This window comes from Eretmochelys imbricata, chromosome 7, assembly GCF_965152235.1.
Source record: "Eretmochelys imbricata isolate rEreImb1 chromosome 7, rEreImb1.hap1, whole genome shotgun sequence".
Taxonomy (NCBI): Eukaryota; Metazoa; Chordata; order Testudines; family Cheloniidae; genus Eretmochelys; species Eretmochelys imbricata.
The window spans coordinates 14,996,984-15,017,468 of NC_135578.1; positions in this window are offsets into that span (position 1 = coordinate 14,996,984).

Consider the following 20,485-nt stretch of genomic DNA (forward strand, 5'->3'; position numbering starts at 1 on the left):
CCCATCCAAAGTGACAACTCTCTTCACAATCTTCACAACCTCTGCCATGTTACTCATTGGGGTGCTGATTTGTTTTCAGCAGTGGGTGATGTGATCTGTATATATGTAGAAAAACTATTCTACAAAAGTAAAAAGGTTATTGTTATTCCCCTGTGTTTAATGCCAGAATCAGCTTCACTACTCTGGACCTCGTTCTCATTTACATCACTCTGTTGCATGCATTTTAAGGCCACTTTACTGCCAAGGAGCCTTAGCTTAAATGAGAATCAGGCCCTATTACTCTACATTAGGGTCAAGAATAATGATTTAGTAGTCCAAGCACATGACTCAGACCCAGATACTCCTGAATGCTAATTGTCTCTCTGACATGAAGTCCTCTAACCTCTGTGTCTCATATTCTCCATTTAAAATACTTTACAACCTCAGAGGAGTGTTGTGAGAAAACAGAACTGATCAACTGTTTGCTTTAACTATTCACTTTTCATTTTTAAGTTTGACTCAGTGTGAAAGTTAAACTTTCTAACAATGTAAAGCTTTAGACTCACAGAAACAATGTCCATCAGGCATAACTATTCTACTATGAAATGTGAAGGAGAGAGTAGACAAACACCAATACTTCATTAGAGCATGAAAGAATCCTTTGTTCATACTGAAACAGAGAAATGTGCACAAGAAAAAAGGAATTCATTCAATATTCTCTCTCTATACTTTACTTGAATAGAGATGGACCTGAATCAAACTGACACTAATGTTCTGGACTTGAATTTCACAGAATGGACCCATTGCTACTCCTGAATTAGGTATATTTTCCTCTGTAATAAATACATGGAGACACGGGCTGTAGTCATGGATTTCACAAGAAGAGATAACATCCTTTTTCTCATCCTATAGGATAATTTCCTAGCAACGAAACTCATGGTTTTCAGGAACATTTTAAAGAACGAATTTTGTTTTAGTGCTTCTGAGAGGACTTGTAGTTTAATTGCCAGGTTCTTAATCTAGTCATGTATATTTTTGTTCTTCAGTTTCCAAATCACAAATTGAACACTAGAGAAAAGAACTTTAAAGGCTTCTTCAGCATTGTACCTGGTGAATTTCTGACCAGGTAGCAATTCCATGCAGCCAAAAATGAAAGGGCAAAAGCCGGATTATCTGCTCTGCAAAATTGTTTCTCATGTCCATGCAATGAGCCACAAATAAATAATATGCTGTAGCCTAAAGTACTGCTTATCTGCATTGTGTGTCAGAATTATCATCATTGTTTTCTGTTTGAGCATTAAGGGAGAGGACCAAAACAGTGCAACACTCAGGCTTTATCCCTTCCTCCACACACCCAGTCCTCTCTCACCGAGCATTTTGTGAAAATCAAGTTCTCTGTGGCTTCATCTACACATAGACAAGCTTGCTCTAACTGTCTTCCAGCTAGTAGCTATGGTAACACAGGCAACAGCAGCCGTGGCAAAGGCTAGCTGCCCCCATGTCCAAACCCACCTGAACCCCATGGGTACGTACTTGGGGGTGGCTGACCCATGTTGCCACTTGCCCCTGCCTGTGTTAGCACAACTCGTTAGCTCAATGAGGGCCAGTGTGAGTACGTGCACACGAGCTAGGAATTACACCCCTGGCTCCAACTGTAGCCATAGTCTAAGCTCCTATACGCAATCCAACTAGAACAAGCCCTATTTGGAAACTATTCTAACATCCCCTTTGTCATCATAAAGTTAGCAGGTTTACAGCCTCAGAAAGAGGGATTATACGCCCCTCCACAGAGGAAGCAACCCCCTGGCTGGGGTGACAGTACGACACCTTGATAGCACGGTTAGACCTGCTGGAGAATACACTCTGCTACCATCGCTGTCAAACAGCCAGGGTCACCGCTGTGTCACGTCGAGGCATCAAGGTAGGATTTGCAGCAGTTGTGTTAACAATTGTTAACACTATTGTAAGACATTTCTGTTCAATTTGGGTGTATCTTTGTTCCATTAGTGACATTAATCTTGATGCAAAAGTTACTGGCTGTCACTTTTGGAGGAGTGATGCCCCAAGACCTGTCTCACTGGTTTCCCATTGTATGGTTGCCTCTTTATTCACATCATAGTATTTCAGAACAAGATCGGTGGTACCAGCTCTTTGATACTGTGGCAGAGCTCTGACCTTGTCTCAGTGTGTCCCGCATTTCCTGGCAGATTACGCTAGTCTCAGAGGCTCACTGTGACCTACTACGTAGCCCTTCTCCCTCTAGAGGCAAGAGTCACAGCTACTAAGCCATTTTCATCATAAGCCAGCAAGGAGGTTGGTGAGAGAACTCCCACAGTCTCTTTTGTCCCTTTGGGCTTATTCCAGAACAGTTTAGCCTCCTGTCCTGACAGGGGCCTGTCTTCCCCTCCCAGGAGATGTTTCTGTAGTGGCAAGTTGGGGGGAACCCGGGCCCGCTCTCACTCCGGGTTCCAGCCCAGGGACCCTAATGGCAGCAGCTGTTGGCATCCAACCTTTCACTGGCAGAGTAGCTACATTTCCCTGGGCCACTTCCCCACAGTGTGTGCACGCTCTCTCTCTCTCCCCGCGTCCCCTTCACCCTTACCTTGGGGCTCCCTTTCCAGTGGCTTGAGGGTGTTTTCATTACCCAGCCCTTCAGCCGCACTTCCTCTCCTCTGGCTCCCTGGCACTCCTCTGCCTGACTGGAGTTAGCCCTTTTACAGTATCAGAGGGGCCTTAATTAGAGTCAGGTGTTCACATAAGCTTGACAGCTTCAACTGACTCTTTGCAGGCTAATTGGAGTCACGTGTCTACACTAGCCTGGAGCAGCCCCTGCTCTGGTCAGTCAGGGAACAGAAAACTGCTTATCCAGGGGCCAGTATATCTGCCTTTGACTACTCTGCTGTACCCAACTGGCCTGGGTCTATCACAATACATATGATTGTATCAGGTTGAGGTCCATACTGTGGCATTGTCCAGCAGTTGCTTCAGAGATTCACACACATCTGAGAAGCTTGGAAGAAATTTTGTTAGCTAGTTTACAAATACTAGTAACTATCAGAACTGTCCCAGACTGAGGTGCCACTAGAGGAGGTTTTGAAACCAACTGATAAACTAAACAGTAATAAGTCACCGGGACCAGATGGTATTCACCCAAGAGTTTTGAAGGAACTCAAATGTGAAAATGCAAGACTACTAACTGTAGTCTGTAACCTATCATTTAAATCAGCTTCTGTACCAAATGACTGGAAAATAGTTAATGTGATGCCAATTTTTAAAAAGGGCTCCAGAGGTGACCCCGACAATTACAGGCCAGCAAGCTTGACTTCAGTACCGGACAAACTGGTTGAAACTACAGTAAAGAAGAAAATTGTCAGACACATAGATGAACATAATTTGTTAGGAAAGAGTCAATATGGTTTTTGTAAAGGGAAATCATAGCTCACCAATCTGCAGAATTCTTTGAGGAGGTCAACAAGCATGTGGACCAAGGGGGATCCAGTGGATATAATGTATTTAGATTTTCAAAAAGCCTTTGACAAGGTCCCTCACTAAAGGCTCCTAAGCAAAGTAAGCTGTCATGGGATAAGAGGAAAGGTACTCTCATAGATTGGTAACTGGTTAAAAGATAGGACACAAAGGGTAGGAATAAATGGTCAGTTTTCAGAATGGAAAGAGGTAAATAGTGGTGTCCCCCAGGGGTCTTTACTGGGCCCCATCCTATTCAACATATTCATAAATGATCTGGAAAAGGGGATAAACAGTGAGGTGGCAAAATTTGCAGATGATACAAAACTACACAAGATAGTTAAGTCCCAGGCAGACTGTGAAGAGCTACAAAAGGATTTCTGAAAACTGGGTGACTGGGCAACAAAATGGCAGATGAAATTCAGTATTGATGAATGCAAAGTAATGCACATTGGAAAACATAATCCCAACAATACATATAAAATGATGGGGTCTAAATTAGCGTTTACTAGTCAAGAAAGATCTTGGAGTCACTGTGGATAGTTCTCTGAAAATATCCACTCAATATGCAGCAGTACTCAAAAAAGCAAACCGAATGTTGGGAATCATTAAGAAAGAGATAGATAATAAGACAGAAAATATATTGCCTCTATATAAATCTATGGTATGCCCACATCTTGAATACTGCATGAAGATGTGGTCGCCCCGTCTCAGAAAAGATATATTGAAATTGGAAAAAGTTCAGAAAAGGGCAACAAAAACGATTAGGGGTATGGAATGGCTGCCATATGAGAAGAGATTAATAAGACTGGGAATTTTCAGTTTGGAAAAGAGACAACTAAGTGGGGGATATGAGAGAGGTCTATAAAATCATTACTGTGTGGAGAAAGTGAATAAGGAAGTGTTATACACTCCTCATAGCACAAGAACTACGTGGCACCACATAGAGGGCACCAAATAAAATTAATAGGCAGCAGCTTTAAAACAAACAAAAGCATTTTTTCCACACAACGCACAGTCAGCCTGCAGAACTCCTTGCCAGAGGATGTTGTGAAGGCTAAGACTACAAAAGGGTTAAAAAAAGAACTAGATAAATTCATGGAGAATAGGTCCATCAATGGCTATTAGCCAGGATGGGCAGGGATGCTGTCCCTAGCCTCTGTTTGACAGAAGCTGGAAATGGGCAGTAGGAGATGGATCACTTGGTCATTATCTGTTCTGTTCATTACTTCTGGGGCACCTGGCATTGGCCACTGTCGGAAGAAAGGATACTGGGCTAGATGGACCTTTGGTCTGACCCAGTATGGCCGCTCTTATGTTCTTTTATTCAGTTTTACATTTACTTTCTGGCTACTTCTAGCAGACAGATGAGGTTGTGGCTGTGATCTGCCACAGCTTCCACGTCTGGACACCAGAATGTTATAACCTGTGACACTGATCCCTGCAAGTCCTATTGTACATCTTGCTGGTGGCACTGATATTCTTCTACTGTCGGTTTGATCCTAAACAACATCCTCAGCTTCCTGTATCTACCTGCTCGTGTTCAGAACATGGGGAGGTAGCAGCTTTCGTTATTCAGTTGTACTTGCCAGTATTTTTCTTTGACCTCAAGTTCTGAGAATATTTTTGCTTTTGCCAAGTCAAGTACTATTCTTCGATTGTAGGCCTTTGGTAATGAGCTCTTTTGAGTGAATTTGTTTAGGTGGCTTGGGTCTATGAAGATGTGCAGTTGGCCTGGCTTCTCAAAGGATACCAATTTGTGATTTCTGCGCAACGATGCCTTCTTTTCCCTCTTGCTTTACTGCTCCCATTATTTTTTCCTCTCAATGTAACGGGTGCTCTGTGAGGCAGGTGCTGTACCAGCTGAATTGTTGTCTTTATCCAGGTGTAACATACCTGGAACACGTTGTCATCCTTCAAAAACAAAAAAATCAACGATAATTCTTTTATCAGAATTGCCACAAAGATGACAGTTCATTGTCTGCTCTGGATTATTTTTTTTGGCTTGTGTCTATTTATGAATTATTTGTCCCAGGTTTAGTGTCCCTCTGTTCATGAATTATTTCCAGTGGAAGCAGTAGGGTCTATGTTTTCTGTACTACTTGAAATTTCAGTCTGTATACAAACAGAATACCAAGAAAATGTAATCTGCACTTTTGTCCTAGTGGTATTATGATTGTTCGTTCCAACATGGCATTCTAAATTTCGTTTGCTTGGTTGCGATTTCGTTTTCTCTTCTTGCACAATGGTGAGGAAGTCTTCATAGACTGGCACATTCTCTGATGCCCCACTTGTCTATTTGGCATTCAATGTCCTATTTGTGTACTGCTCTCCTGTCTTTGCAACCAATACTAATCTGAGCTTTACAACCCATTTATTTTTTGCTGGTTTGTACTGCATAAATATCAGTTGGGCAAAATCTCATCTCCTGAGTCACTGCTTGCTTCCTCAATATGGTGCTTCCTACTCCTCCCCCCACCCCTTTTGAGTTTCTTGTCTGCAAGCTTTGGCATAATGATTTCTCTTGCCATAATTATTGCATATAACCCTATATGCAGGGCATTCTCCATTACCATATTTTTCAGCATTAGTAGAGATTACACGTTTTGTACAGGATTTCATGAGGAGAGGATCATAGTCTAGAAATTAGAGCAAAGGAGTAGAAATTAAGAGAACTGAGTTCTATTACCAGCTCTACCACTGATTCTTTCTGTGAACTTGATGATGTATTGCATGACTTTGGACGTGCCTGTGCCAAAGTTTTAGCTTCTAGTTCATCTTCCCATCTGTACCAATAGCTGTGCTTGCTGCATCTGCATTATTATCTATTGATGTCCATTCCCCGTCTTCTTTTAGTGGCACATCCAAACTATTCCCACTTCATTTACTTGTTATCTTGAAGCAAACCACAACAAAAGATTTCTTGAGCTTATTGGTGAATGCCATATTGCTGCTCCACAGGTCCAAGGCTGGGAGAATCCCAGTTGTTCAAATTCTTTGAAGTAGAAAGGCAGCTCATTTTTCCCGTGGTTCTGCCTCCCAAAGGCTGTCAACCACCTAGCCATGATTCTGTTGTTAATTACATCTTCCTGATTTGAAACAGCATGTGCCTTTTGGCACAAAGGGACACTCATCTCAGTCTTGTTTCTCAAACTAACACCTACAAAACACTATAAATGTTATTAAGCTAAAATCTTCTGAGAACAACTGAAGCTGACAGCAGTGGGTTGGCATATAGTCCAGCTTCCCATGGGCCTCTGAACATCCCCAGGTTGTATGTGAAGTTCAGTGAACTAGTTCAGGCCATTTCTCATCTAGAATGCAAAACACATTTGCTTTCAAGTGCAGTTTTCCTTGCTGATTAGTTAAGCCTGTGGAACAATGTGCTACATCTTTCAAGATCTTTTATTTTTTTTTGTGATGATTCATTTTCTAGAATGGTCTTTGTGTGGAATGAAAAACTGCAGCAGCTTGCAACAAGGTTTATCAATAGCCCAGGACCAAGACAAAAGTGATCAAACAATAAAACAGTCATTTTACATAATGTCATTGTTTTGCAATACATGCAATAAAGAGAGGAATCTGAAAAAGAGAATCCTGATTAATTGAGATTTTATCTAGATTCTGCATTGTGAATCCTTAAACTGGGAAGGACAAGGACTAAATTACTAGATCCAGTCATGGGATTGTAAAGAACTTTACAATTAACCTCCTAATTGGCATTTCATGCTTATGTTGAACATGTTAAAATAGGTCCAACTCAAAGCTCAGCCTAAATATCCAAAGTCGAGGGGAAAGATATTTCAGGGTCTTTCCTAGAATATTTAAAATATTTAATTTTGGTTTTATTTTCTACTTCGTTGTTTGGCTGGAGAACAAAAAGGGCCAAGAGTTTCTGGAGAAGACTATTCTTACATAATTACATAACCTGTGAAATACTGTTTACACTCCTGTTCTTCAACTTCTCCTTTAAAGACTCGTGTTATTTTTGATCTCACATGCTTAAAAATATATTTCCACTATTCCATGCTGAAATTTGCAGTGTTGTCATTCTCAACTCCCAGTATTATTAGATCAAACATTTTCCCTGACCCATTGTCTCATTATTAGAGAGAAATTTCCTAAAATGAAAGAATTCTGGTGCTAGAAACCTCTGTAACTGGAAAAGTCTATAAAGAACTACTGTAAAAAACCAACCATATTTTAATATAATACTGGGATAATCTCAATGGATATTTTAAAACAAATCTTGGGGCTAAGTAACAGTTTTGAGAGTGTTTTCTATTGACAGCTAAACACAAAGCCAGAACAGCACTAATAAAATGAGTATCTGTGCATATATAATGTTGCTTCACTTAATTCAGGAGCTTTCATTAGATGTACTAAATTTAACTCATTATTTAAACTAAAATGCTCTGTAACGATAGTCATTACCACATCAGGTGCAGCACAATAGATTACACACGATAACTATAATACCTTTATTATTTAAAGTTATAATTCACTTCCTATTGTTTCTGAATAGGCCTCAGGACATCTTGAAACTTTCCATTGTCTTTAGCACATGGATTTGAAGCAGTAAAATTGCTTACAGCTCCAGATGTCTTTTCAGCATAGGTTAACGTTTTTGTTATCCTTTATATGACTGTACTTTTCTCTCAAGGTTTTGGCAGCTGAATTCCAATGAACAGATCTAAACATGTATGTTATAAAAGAAGGGGTTTGGGTTTTTTTTGTTTGTTTTAAAAGAGAATTAGTTATAATAACCCACATAATCAAATTCAAACTCTTTAATGCAAAACTTAACCTCTGTAATAGCTATGACAATTTAAAGAGCAGATTTATGAGCAGGAAATATCTTTCATAGCTTTCAAACATTTTATCTATTCTTTCAGAACTATGTGCCAACAACACACTCTTTAAACTTGAGGGAACTGACCCAGAAGAATCCAACTGCTACCAAGCTGCCAAGACCATGTAATTTTGCATGTTTCTGAGACAGAGAATCTAATGAAGAGTGTAAAAATATACTCCGGACATGAGTGAGTCACAGGGTTCACTACTCTCTGGCCTGATGCCTCCTTGTGGCCCATCTGAGGATTAACTCATGACCAGTCTGACACCCCCTCCTTCGATTTCTTGCCCTCACGGTCTCTCTCTCTCTGGAGTCAGGTCTTCATCACTCAGGGTGCTCCTTCTTCATGGCTTGGCCCTGCAGTCACGTCACTGCAGTTCTCCCCTCCTGGTATAGTATCAAAATCCTACTAGACAAATTGTTTCAGGCAGTCTTCTGCTCCACTGCCCAGTCTGTGCCACTTCCCCAGTGGCTGGTAGGAGAACCCAGGCCCGCTCACTACTCTGGGCTCTAGCCCAGCGTCGCTATGCCCAGCAAGCACAGTATGCTCAAGCTCTGACCTTGTTGCTGTTTGCCTAGAATCCTTCCCACCTTTTGTCCCACTCTTCTGGCCTACCTCTGTGTTACCAGTAGAGCTTCCTGTGCTCCCTATGGTTGTCTCACCACTCTCAGGTTCTTGCTAGAGTCTGTATCCCAAGGCAGGATCTCAGGGCTTACCCCACCGTGTCTGTAGGAGTGGTTGCATTGTTCCTTCCTTTCTCATCAGCCCTGACTCCCCTCCAAGGGCAGCTGTTCACAAGGTTAATTGGCCCTTTTTACCTAGTCAGCCCTTGTGTGGGGGTGCAACCCATCACAGAGCTGTAACAGGAGGCTTAAAACCTGAATAAAGCAAATTAAATATGGAGCATTAAAACTGATTTCCCTGTGTTTATTTTGAAGCATAGGGAAACAGTTTGCACAGATTTTGTCCAACAGTTTTTGAGTTACAGTCTAACAAAATTAACCTATTTTTGAATGTTTTACTTCAATGTCTCTGTCTCCTCAGTAATGGCTTGACATTCCCCTTTCAGATTTTCCATATTGTCACAGGTCATTGAAATCTCAGGTACCTGCTTCATATAACAACTAAAGCTTATAATTAAGCAACATTATTAAGGACTTTCCAAGGCTATTTTTGGGCTCAATCCTGCCTTCATAGGTTTCCTTAGGAAATTTTCCATTAACTTTTGTGCGCGCGCAAATATTGCTGTCAAGTAGCTGGCTGCACCACAGGAAGAACAGGAGGGTTGCTAACAGTGGTCTTTCTATACCTCAGGTGGTAAAGGCCTGTGATTTCAGATCTGTCTGGCAGTTTTGGATGATGTAAGATGAGCAGAGTAAGGGTGAACTAAATTCCCCTTTAAGGTTGATTTTGCTCTCTCTTATAATTCCAGAGAGAGAGAGAAGCTTTCAGGTTATGAGGGTTAAAATCTTATTGACAACTAGGATGTTTTCTAAAAGTTTTAACTAAATAAAGGCTTCAGTCATGGCTTTGCCACAAGGCCTGTGTTAAGGGCAGCAGCCTTCTGAGCTGCTGCTGCAGCCACCCCAGAGAGAGATTGTGACTTGGGGAGTCAGTCTCCCTCCAGAGAGGTAATATTCTGGGTCTACAGTTGGCTTAGTGTATGCTCCCCCAGGCCTTGGCATATCTGCATTACTGGGCACATTGTGGGGCCAGAACTAAGGTTCTGCCCACTCCTGCTCATTAGGGCAGGGAGGAGACGTAGCTGCTCTGTGGAGCCTGTGACCTAATGCTGCTACCCATGATGTTAGTAGCTGGCACAGGAGCATGGCCTGGGCTACAGTTTATCACTGAGTATTTTTTTTTCTTTGACATTCAATGGCCATATTCTAAACCAATCAGACTAGGCTCCATTTGCACCAGCTGTAGGTTTAAAGCCTTTCAAATTGATTTCTATTTGAAATGTTTGCATTTTCTGAAAATGTTTCTATGTGTCCTACCTCCCAACCATAATCAAATTATACCACAAAAGCTGGAACATAGCTAGAGTTTGACATTTTAAGAAGCACTTTACAGGCAGAAAGAGTAAAATATTTAAGAAATGCCATTATTTATAAACTATATATGATTCTCTGTGAATCATACTGATAGGGGGAAAAAAACATGGTTTTGAGGAATATTTTTGTCATCAATCTCTGAACTATAGATTCCAAGGCCAGAAGGTACCATTGTGATCATCTAGTCTGACCTCTGGCATAACAGAGGCCAAAGAACTTTCCCAGAATAATTCCTAGGGCACGTATATTTTAGAAAAACATCCAATCGAGGTAAAAATTGTCAGTGATGAGAATCCACCACGACACTTGGTAAATTCTTCCAGTGGTTAATTACTCTCACAGTTAAACATTTACACCTTATTTCCCATTTGAATTCCTCTTCAACTTCCAGCCATATTATATTATACTTTTCTCTCCTAGATTATATTTTAAATATATATATGTGCGCACACACACACACACACACGTCTTCAATTCTCTTTAAACCAGGTCTGTTTTTTAACCAGTACAGCCTTCTCCCTCGATTTTGGCTTCTAATGCATCTATTTAGCTGTCCTTAAAAAATTCCCAATTATCATTCATATTTTTCTGATTAAATTCTTCCTCCCAGCTGATCTGGACTTTATTCTCCCAGACCAGACCCAGTTACTTTTCAACAGTAAAGGGAAACACCAAGATCTGGTGACCTGAGTCATTTTCCAGCGTTCCGCATCAAACTGCTCCACTGGCCTGGAGGAAAATGTTCAGCATGTCCATTTTCCAGACTGGTATCAGAATCTAAGGCCTCAAACCATTACACCCCACCTCATCAACTGCATCAAATGCTCCTTGGACACAGATGAAGATATGGCCCATTATGTGTGCTGAAATATAAATCTCTCTCTCTCTTTATATTTGGTAACAATAATGCATTTATGTGGCTAGCGGAAGTTTTATGATGCCTTTAACTATTCATTTCCTTGCTTCTAAGTACTTTGCTTTAATAAGTAATGTGATAAGCAAGTATACTTTTCTCACTTAGCAACCTTAGCTGGTTTTTAGAACAAAGAGCTTTGCTTCTGGAATAGTTTAATGGCTGCTTGCTGAGGGGACTGATCTGTTAAACTATGTCATTTTCCCTATATGTCTCTCATTTACTTATCTTGCTCTGATACTATTCAGTTACCCTGGATTTTCTACACTTGTTGAAACCCTCACTTAACATTCTTGTTCTTTAATGTATAAGAACAAATAAAATTCAGAAAACAAAAAGATAGCATTAGTTGGTTTCTATGTTCCAGATAATGTGTTATTGCTTTGTGAAAGCTAGCACATTGGGGAAACAAAGGAAGGTTTCCTTCTTTTTTTCTGGATTATTAAAAACCATGTACATTGTATTGGACATTTAAAAATACTTTTCTTAAGAACAGGTGTCTCAGGATCTCTCTCTTCCATGGAGAGGATTTGGTAAGGAATCTGAAAATACCATTATTGATCTTTAACAGTCTAGGTCATACCTTTTACTTTGTTTTCATTTTCAGAAGAAAAAGAAAAAAGAAAAAACCCACCACTTACAGGTATTCTGCCCCCAAAAGCCTATCAGGGTCATTGCTACCCAGAGGGCAGTTAACATGGAAAACTGTATCTTGGGCACTTATTTTTAATCCAGCTGTCTAGGTCTTTTTCCTCATTTATCTCAAACACTTCTGAAATCCTTCAATGCAACTTCAGTCACATTGGACCAAATCTAGTCCCTTAGATCTATGCTTGGAGGAGTATCTCCCTATTTTCACCAGGAGGGTGTGCTTAGCTGCCTCCATGACACTATTCCCCTTTAATGACTCCCAGCCTCTGCACTTAATGGAAGCCTGGTCCAGGGTTCAGAGCATGAACTACACGGCCAAGTTGGCAAAGCCAAAGAGATAAAACCTAATCCTGGTCCACAAGATTTTACTAAACCAAAATTAGCCCATAGTTTCTCTCAGCTCTAACACATTCGAGGTAGTTAAAATTATGCCACTAGTTCTGCAGCCCATAATTCAACTTCCATTTAAATTTTTAATCCTTCGGGATGCATTCAGGTCATGTTTTGTAGCCTCTCTCTGCAGCCATGAGGACTAAAAACCTGCTGCTTTTTTTAAAATGAAAAAAAGAGATTCTCACTTATTCACATGATCCCAGGAGCTGGGGCTTTAAGAGAAACACCAAATTTCCTGAGACTTGTGATTTAAAAAAAAACCACTCTCAAAAGTTGGCAACACTGCTTTAGTGAGGGATACCTCACGTAATTCTGTGACAGTAACACACAATAATTCAAGATGGCAACAGCCACCACTGTGACAGCTTAGTCAGTTTTAATTACTGTCCCTGGTCTCCCCAAGGGCTTCCAACTAACCTCACTTTTCAGAGTTAGGGCAGCTTAGCAAATTGGTTTGTTTCTTCTCTACTTTGTGCTGCAGTCACTGTAGCTGTTTGCTGACAGTTTTAGCCCTCAAAGTAGAGAGAATGGAGCATTTATATGAAACAAAGAAAAAGTACCTTGTTAACCAGGAAATTTGTCTGTGTTATATACTCAGCAGTATGGGTGCAATTCATTTTTAATGAGCAATGTAAAAATAAGTATTGATCATAAAATTTCAGGCTGACAATATGCTACGAACAAGCGCCACATACCATATACAGTATTCTGTTTGTAACCCTTCTCATTATAATGGTAAGGTCAAAAGGCCCTTGTTTAAATAGGGTCACAACATGCCAGATACACAGATCAGAAATCAGTGCATGCAAAAACTATAAAAGAGGAAAACAACTCAAATGTATGTTTTAAAACAAATTAGGAAAGCCAGGAATGGGCAAAGAAGATGGTGTCCAGAAGAACATCTAGATAAAGCTGAGGCTATATATAGGTGTGAGATAAATTATTATATATAACAACATCTACGATCTTATTTACCTTTCCAAGCTCTAGCCTGCTCATGAATTCTTTTTCTTAGAGTAAAGAGATTTCGTCTAGCTCACAAAAAATGCCTAGTCTGTCAAGATTTTAGCTGCATCTAAAGGGAAAATAGGCCTTTTCAAATCTGGGATCATATGCAGATACTAGTTTTAATTCACATGGATGGGGTTTGATCCAGGAAACAATCATAACCTACTGAAGGTTCCCATGTAATAGGACAATTTAAGCCCAGGAATGTGCCATAAAACAAAGGGAGCACAATGTGACCAAGTTAGCATTATTGCTGGAACCTGAATTCAGGCATTCCCTGACCTTGTGACTTTACCTTGGCAACCTTAATACCACATTAGTTTTTGCTGTTTTTGCATTTAATAGAATCATAGACTATCAGGGTTGGAAGGGACCTCAGGACGTCATCTAGTCCAACCCCCTGCTCAAAGCAGGACCAATCCCCAATTTTTGGCCCAGATCCCTAAATGGCCCCCTCAAGGACTCACAACTCTGGGTTTAGCAGGCCAATGCTCAAACCACTGAGCTATCCCTCCCCAATAGAGCAACATATTATTTGCCATATGTTTTGGGATCCTTTGGGATGAAAAGCACTACTGGTAAATTAATATAATTGGGATAGCTTCTTAAGAATCAGCCTTCATGATGGAAGAGTGGCTAACTTTTACATTCCCAGCAGAATCCGCTCTGTCCTCACAACAAAATAGTCCAAGCACATGCAAACAGTCCTTACAGAAGCTTTTATTAAATAAGGCCAGATCCAAAGCCCACTGAAGGTAATGGGACTTTTTCTACTGAGTCCTGTGGACTTGGGGTCAGGACGATATTACTAAATGCCCCACTATAACAGAATGAACCCACATTTCTAACAAATCATCTCATATAGCCCAAATGCAGTGGTGCTCTTATGATCATGGAGATTTGTAGTTCGGTACCCAGTTCCCATTGATTATCAATGGGAGTGGGGCATATAACTCCCGTTTCTTTAAAATTCTCCTCACACATTTTTCTTTTGTTTAAAATGTGTATACTACCCCAGCATTTCCCAGCCTCTGACAAATTATGGTGAACACTGGTACCTGCTAGGTTTCACTGGCTGTCTTCTGATGTTAGCATTAGAAAATTCCCTAACCATAAAGTCTGAAAGAAATCACAGGTCAAAATTAGGCAGACAGTTTTATTCTTACCTCCTATTTTGACCTTCAAACAAACTGAACCCTGGGGAGCTGACAAAGATAAATTTCCCTTCTGCAGCGTTCTTTCTAACTAAGCCATTGTAGCGATTAATGAACCTTAGAAGCCAAATTCAGCTTTGTTAGCTAAAACTGGGTGGATTGTTTTTGGTTTTTTGTGTTTTTAAAATACATGCCCTGCAATTCCTCAGTATAAATAGATACATTCAAGAAGCTTTCCTATAATGATTTGTGAACTTATTTTGTTAAAAGTTCATTAGTTGTCATTTCAATGACGCAGATCAATAAGCCTGTGTGTATATATGTACATGTATATTCTCTACCTGCTGATCACCTCAAGCCAATTACTGAGTGTCTCATAGAGGATACTGTTCTATTTAAGGCAGTCACCTACTCCAGTGTAGAATTCCACCATCAAAACAATTTTACTCATTTGCTTTGTAATTAACCCACTTGCTTAAATCTCAGGGCTGTAAGTCATTTTGCATCCTATTCTGCCACTCTTAACTCACTCTGCAGAGTTACTTATTATGTGAGTGATCCCACTGATTTCATTGGAACTACTCACTTGTTAAAAAACTCATAGTGATAAGGCTAAAAAAAATTGGGATGACTAGTTATTAAAGGGAAACAAACTAGCGTTACAGAAATCAAATATACAGTTAAAGCCTACTTTTGAAAACTGCATCTTACTGTCCCTATTATGGCCTTTCCTGTGTATTTGTGTGTCTGTATGAGAGTGGGAGAGTTTAAACTCTTTATTGAGACGTAAAGCCACTAAATAAATTAGATGGAAAACTAATAATGTATTTAAAATAAAAAAATAAGACACTTATGCTTGAGTAATAAAAGAACAACAGTCAGAACACATTGCTGACCAGGATGGAGACAGCAATTGTGAAATGCTGAGGGAGAATAGAGAGGCTATAGAAATTAAAAGACCAATAATAATGAGGGATTTCAATTATATCCATATTGACTGGCTACATGTCACCTCAGGATGGGATGCAGACATAAAATTTCTAGACACCGCTAATGACTGCTTCTTGGAGCAGCTAGTCCTGGAACCCACAAGGGGAGAGGCAATTCTTGATTTAGTCTTAAGTGGCACACACAATCTGGTCCAAGAGGTGAATATAGCTGAACCACTCTGTAATAGTGACCATAATGTAATTAAATTTAACATCCTTGTAGGAGGGAAAATACCAAAGCAACCCACCTCAGTAGCATTTAACTTCAAAAGGGGAACTAGACAAAAAAGTGAGGATGCTAGTTAAATGGAAATTAAAATGAACAGCTACAAGAGTAAAATGCCTGCAAGCTGCATTGAGACTATTTAAAAACACCATAAGAGAGGCTCAAACTAAATGTATACACCAAACAAAAATTAAAACGGTAAGAGGACCAAAAAAATACCACCATGGCTAAACAACAGAGTAAAAGAGGCGGTTAGAGGCAAAAAGACATCCCTTAAAAATTGGAAGTAAAATCCACCTGAGGAAAAACGTCAACTCTGGCAAGTCAAGTGTAAACATATAATTGGGCAGGCCAAAAAAGAATTTGAAGACACAAAAACTAACACTACTTTTTAAAAATACATCAGAAGCAAGAAGCCTGCCAAACAATCACTGGACGATTCGGGTGCTAAAGGAGTACTCCAGGAAGACAAGGCCATCGCAGAGAAGCTAAATGAACTCTTTGCATTGGTCTTCTCTGCAGAGGATGTGAGGGAGATTCCCATACCTGAGCTATTCTTTTTAGGTGACAAATCTGAGGAACTGTCCCAGATTGAGATGTCAGGAGAGGTGGTTTTGGAACAAATTGATAAATTAAATAGCAATAAATCACCAGGACCAGATGGTATTCACCTAAAAGTAGTTCTAGAATTTCATATTTGAGTTCTTTTGAGAATTTTCAGAACTGTGGTAGGTAAGCTCTCTGTTAAACCAGATGATTGGAGGATAGTTAAGCTAATGCCAATTTTTTAAAAAAGGTCCTGACAATTGCTTGCTAGTAAGTCTAACTTCAGTACTAGGTAAATTGGTCGAAACTATAGTAAAGAACAGAATTATCAGGCATAGATGAACATGATACCTTGGGGAAGAGTCAGCATGGCATTTGTAAAGGGAAATCATGCCTCACCAATCTATTAGAATTCTCAGAGGGGGTCAACAAACATGTGGACAAGGGGGATCCAGTGCATACAGTGTACTTAGGTTTTCAGAAAGCCTTTGACAAGGTCCCTCACCAAAGGCTCTAAAGCAAAGCGATTAGTCATGAGATAAGAGGGAAGGCTCTCATGGATCAGTAAACTGTTAAAAGATAGGAAACAAAGGGTAGGAATAAATGGTCAGTTTTTAGAATGGAGAGAGGTAAATAGTGGGGTTGCCTAAGGATCTGTACTGGGACCTGTGCTGTTCAACATATTCATAAATAATCTGAAAAAGGGGTAAACAACGAGATGGCAAAGTTTGTAGAGGCTACAAAATGACTCAAGACAGTCAACTTTGACCTTAACTGTGAAGAGTATAAAAGGGGTCTCACAAAACTGGGTGAGTGGGCAACAAGGCGGCCAATGAAATTCAATGTGGGTAAGTGCAGAGTCATGCATACTGGGAAATAATCCCAACTATCCATACAAAATGGGTATAATTTAGGTGTTTCTACTCAAGAAAGAGATCTCATCACAGAGAGAGAGTCATCACAGATAGTTCTCTGAAAACATCTGCTCAGTGTACCACAGCAGTCAAAAAAAATTAAGAGTGCTACAAACCATTATGAAAGGGATAGAAAATAAGACAGTGGCGTTATGATATTTTCTAACTCCATCTATGGTACAGCCACTACATGCAGTTCTGGTCACCCAACCTCAAAAAAGATGCATTAGACTTGGAAACAATATAGAAAAATGCAACAAAAATTATCAGGGGTATGTAACAACCTCCATATGAGAAGAGATTAAAAAGACTGGGGCTGTTCATCTTAGAAAAGAGATGACTAAGGGGAGATATGAGAGATGCCTATAAAATTATGAATGGTGTAGAGAAAGTGAACAGGAAAGTGTTAATTACGCCTTAGCATAACAAGAATTTACCAGGCAGCTGGTTTGAAACAAACAAAAAAGTACTACTTCACACAAGGCACAGTCAACCTGTGGAACTCATTGCCTGGTGATGATGGGAAGACCAAAAGTATATCTGGATTCAAAAAATAATAAGCTAAGTTTATGGAGGATTTGGTCAGTCAATGGCTATTAGCCAAGATGGTCATGGATACAATCCCATGCTCTGGGTGCCCTAAATCTCTGACTGCCAGAAGCTGGGACTGGACAACAGTGGATGGATCACTCCATAATTACCTGTTCTGTTCATTCTCTCTCAGTGGCATCGGTCACTGTCAGACGACAGGATAGTGGGCTAGGTAGACCATTGGTCTGACCCAATATGGCCATTCTTATGTGCTCAGGTGCCAGTTTCCATCTCACAATAGCCCATTAGTTACCAGATAAACAAAATGGAAGGCAAAGGGAAACCACTGGAAGTTGATTCTGCAATACATACTCTACATAAACTCTGGGCCAGATTCTTTCCTGTGCTAATATACATTTGGTGCAGGACCACGGGAAGGAGGCATGGGCCGGGGGGGGAATCTGGGAATTAGTTATGTCTCCAGCTGACCTGTCCCAGGCATGACATAGTTACAGAACCCTAGAGGCTGCTCTAATTTAGGACAGCTGGCTATGGTCACGTGCCACATAGGAATTAGGTTAGTAGAGCTCCACTGTGAATGTAATACTCTTTATCTCCTCTATCCTACCTCAGGGGAAGCCAGCTGGCATAGGAGTCTGCACCAGTAGAAAATGGAGGTTCAGCAGCAACAAGATTCCTTCCTCTTTGCATCATTCAGGCAGCGCCAAGGGGATAGAACTTGTACTGAGAATCTGGACCACTGTTACCTTCTACAGAAAAGCTTCAGTGACTCATTAAATCTTTCATAGGAGCCTCCAAAAAAAAAGGCTATTTAAAAAATGCTAAATATAAAATATTATCTAACAAAAAAGCTACTGACATTTGAATATTCCTCTGGCTGTGCTCAGCTCTGCCCTCAATCAGTAAAGGCAGCCACCTTAAATTAACAAATTAAACCAGGAACAAACTCAATGTCAAAGAGAGAAACAGGGCAACTGGAGCAGAATTTTTAAGCAAGCTGGAAACTGTACTTTTAAACAACGTGTAGTTTCTCTTTTCTTTAACAGTATTTACTACATTCGTAACCAAATGGGAGTTTTAATACAGCAGAAAGTCAGCACCATGCAGCATAGGGTTAGTTTGCATGACAGGCTCACGTACTTCGCTTATTGTTCCACGCACTATCATTTGCCAGGCTCAGACTGTTCTACAGAGGAATTTCCCATAAGACTTCAGTTTGCAGCCCTACCCCCAATCTATTCCTGCAGACATTAAATAGATGAAGAACTGGCTGAGTGATAGGTCTCAATAATGGTTGTCAATGGGGAATCATCATCAAATGGGGGTGTTTCTAGTGCGGTCTGCATGGATGCTATTCGGAACTTTTATCAAGGAACTAGAAGTATAAATTCACTGCAGACAAAATTTGCAAGTGAAGAAGATTGGGGGTAGTGGTAAGTAATGAGGAGGACAGGGCAGTCAGACTGAGCAATATGGATCGCTCGGTAAGCTGGACCCATTCAAACAAAATAGGTTTAAATACAGCCAAAATGTAAATTTGTACAAATAGGAACAAGGAATGCCAACCACCCCTGCTGAATGGGGGACTGTCTCCTGGAAAGTAGTGACTTTGAAAGGGATTGAGGGGTAATAATGGGCAAACAGCTCCTCGTGAGCTCTCAATGAGATGTTGTGGCAAGAAGGGTGAATGCAATCTCTGGATGTATAGACAGGGAATAGCAGTGAGGAGGGGATTTTACTTCTGTATGTGGCATCAGGGAGACAGATACTAGAATTCTACATACAGTCCTGGTGTGCACATTTCCAAAAGGATGACGCCGACCTCAGTAGAACCAGAAGGAGAAGGATTTGGAAATTCAGGTGATGCACAACTGACTACCCTCCTTTGCCTCTTGTGCTTGCAGTGAAATCTGAGCCTGCCCTAGCAGCAGCATAAACACCAGCAAATGGTCACTTGGCAGCATACACGGCAGGCCAGGCAGCAAGGCCAATCAGAGCACGACATCACAAAGGGGCAGTACTATTGTTGCCATCTAGAGGGAAAAGAGAGGATCTCCTTCCTCTTGATCCTTATAAATCACTGGTGGATGAGAGATATAGTACAGAGCACTGTTTACCAAAGCATTATTTACCAGACCACCATTAGAATCTTCTCTTTCTTTCCTTTCCCTAGAGGTCCTCGCCTTGGCAGAACAGATCCTAGTGCCAGAGCCCAAAGGTGTGATTACACAAACTTCCAAAGCAAGCATCTCCCACCTCTCTGCCATGCGCTTATGAATGGTGACAGTCAGCTGGGATGGAGTCTCACATCCAAAGGGCATTATGCTATAACTGTCTGGTCATTACACAGAATTCTTAGACTGCGTCCCAGCTTTCAGAGAAATATAACAAAGCATTTTTATTGAAAACGTACTGTCCGTAGTGAATGCACAACCCCTACCCCCATTCTGTACCATTCTCCCACTCTTCTTTGGATTGCCTCCTTCTCACTGAATTCCCGTACTATGGGTCATTCAGCCCTAGCTGAAATCTTTAATTTGCAACACTTATTTTTTACTAAACATTCATTTATCAGCATTTGTTCACATATGGTTAGTTGGTTACTGAGATAACTAGTGCAGAGAAATTCCTTACTAGAAGAAACAGAAGATTTAGTACCTATCAGTTATTACCCTGTCATCTTTCCTAATATAACCAGTCCTCTTGCACTCATGTTAGAGAAGGAGCTGTTTATCGCTAGAATGCCACTGATGACTTAAAGTTGTAATTCTACACCGTGTTC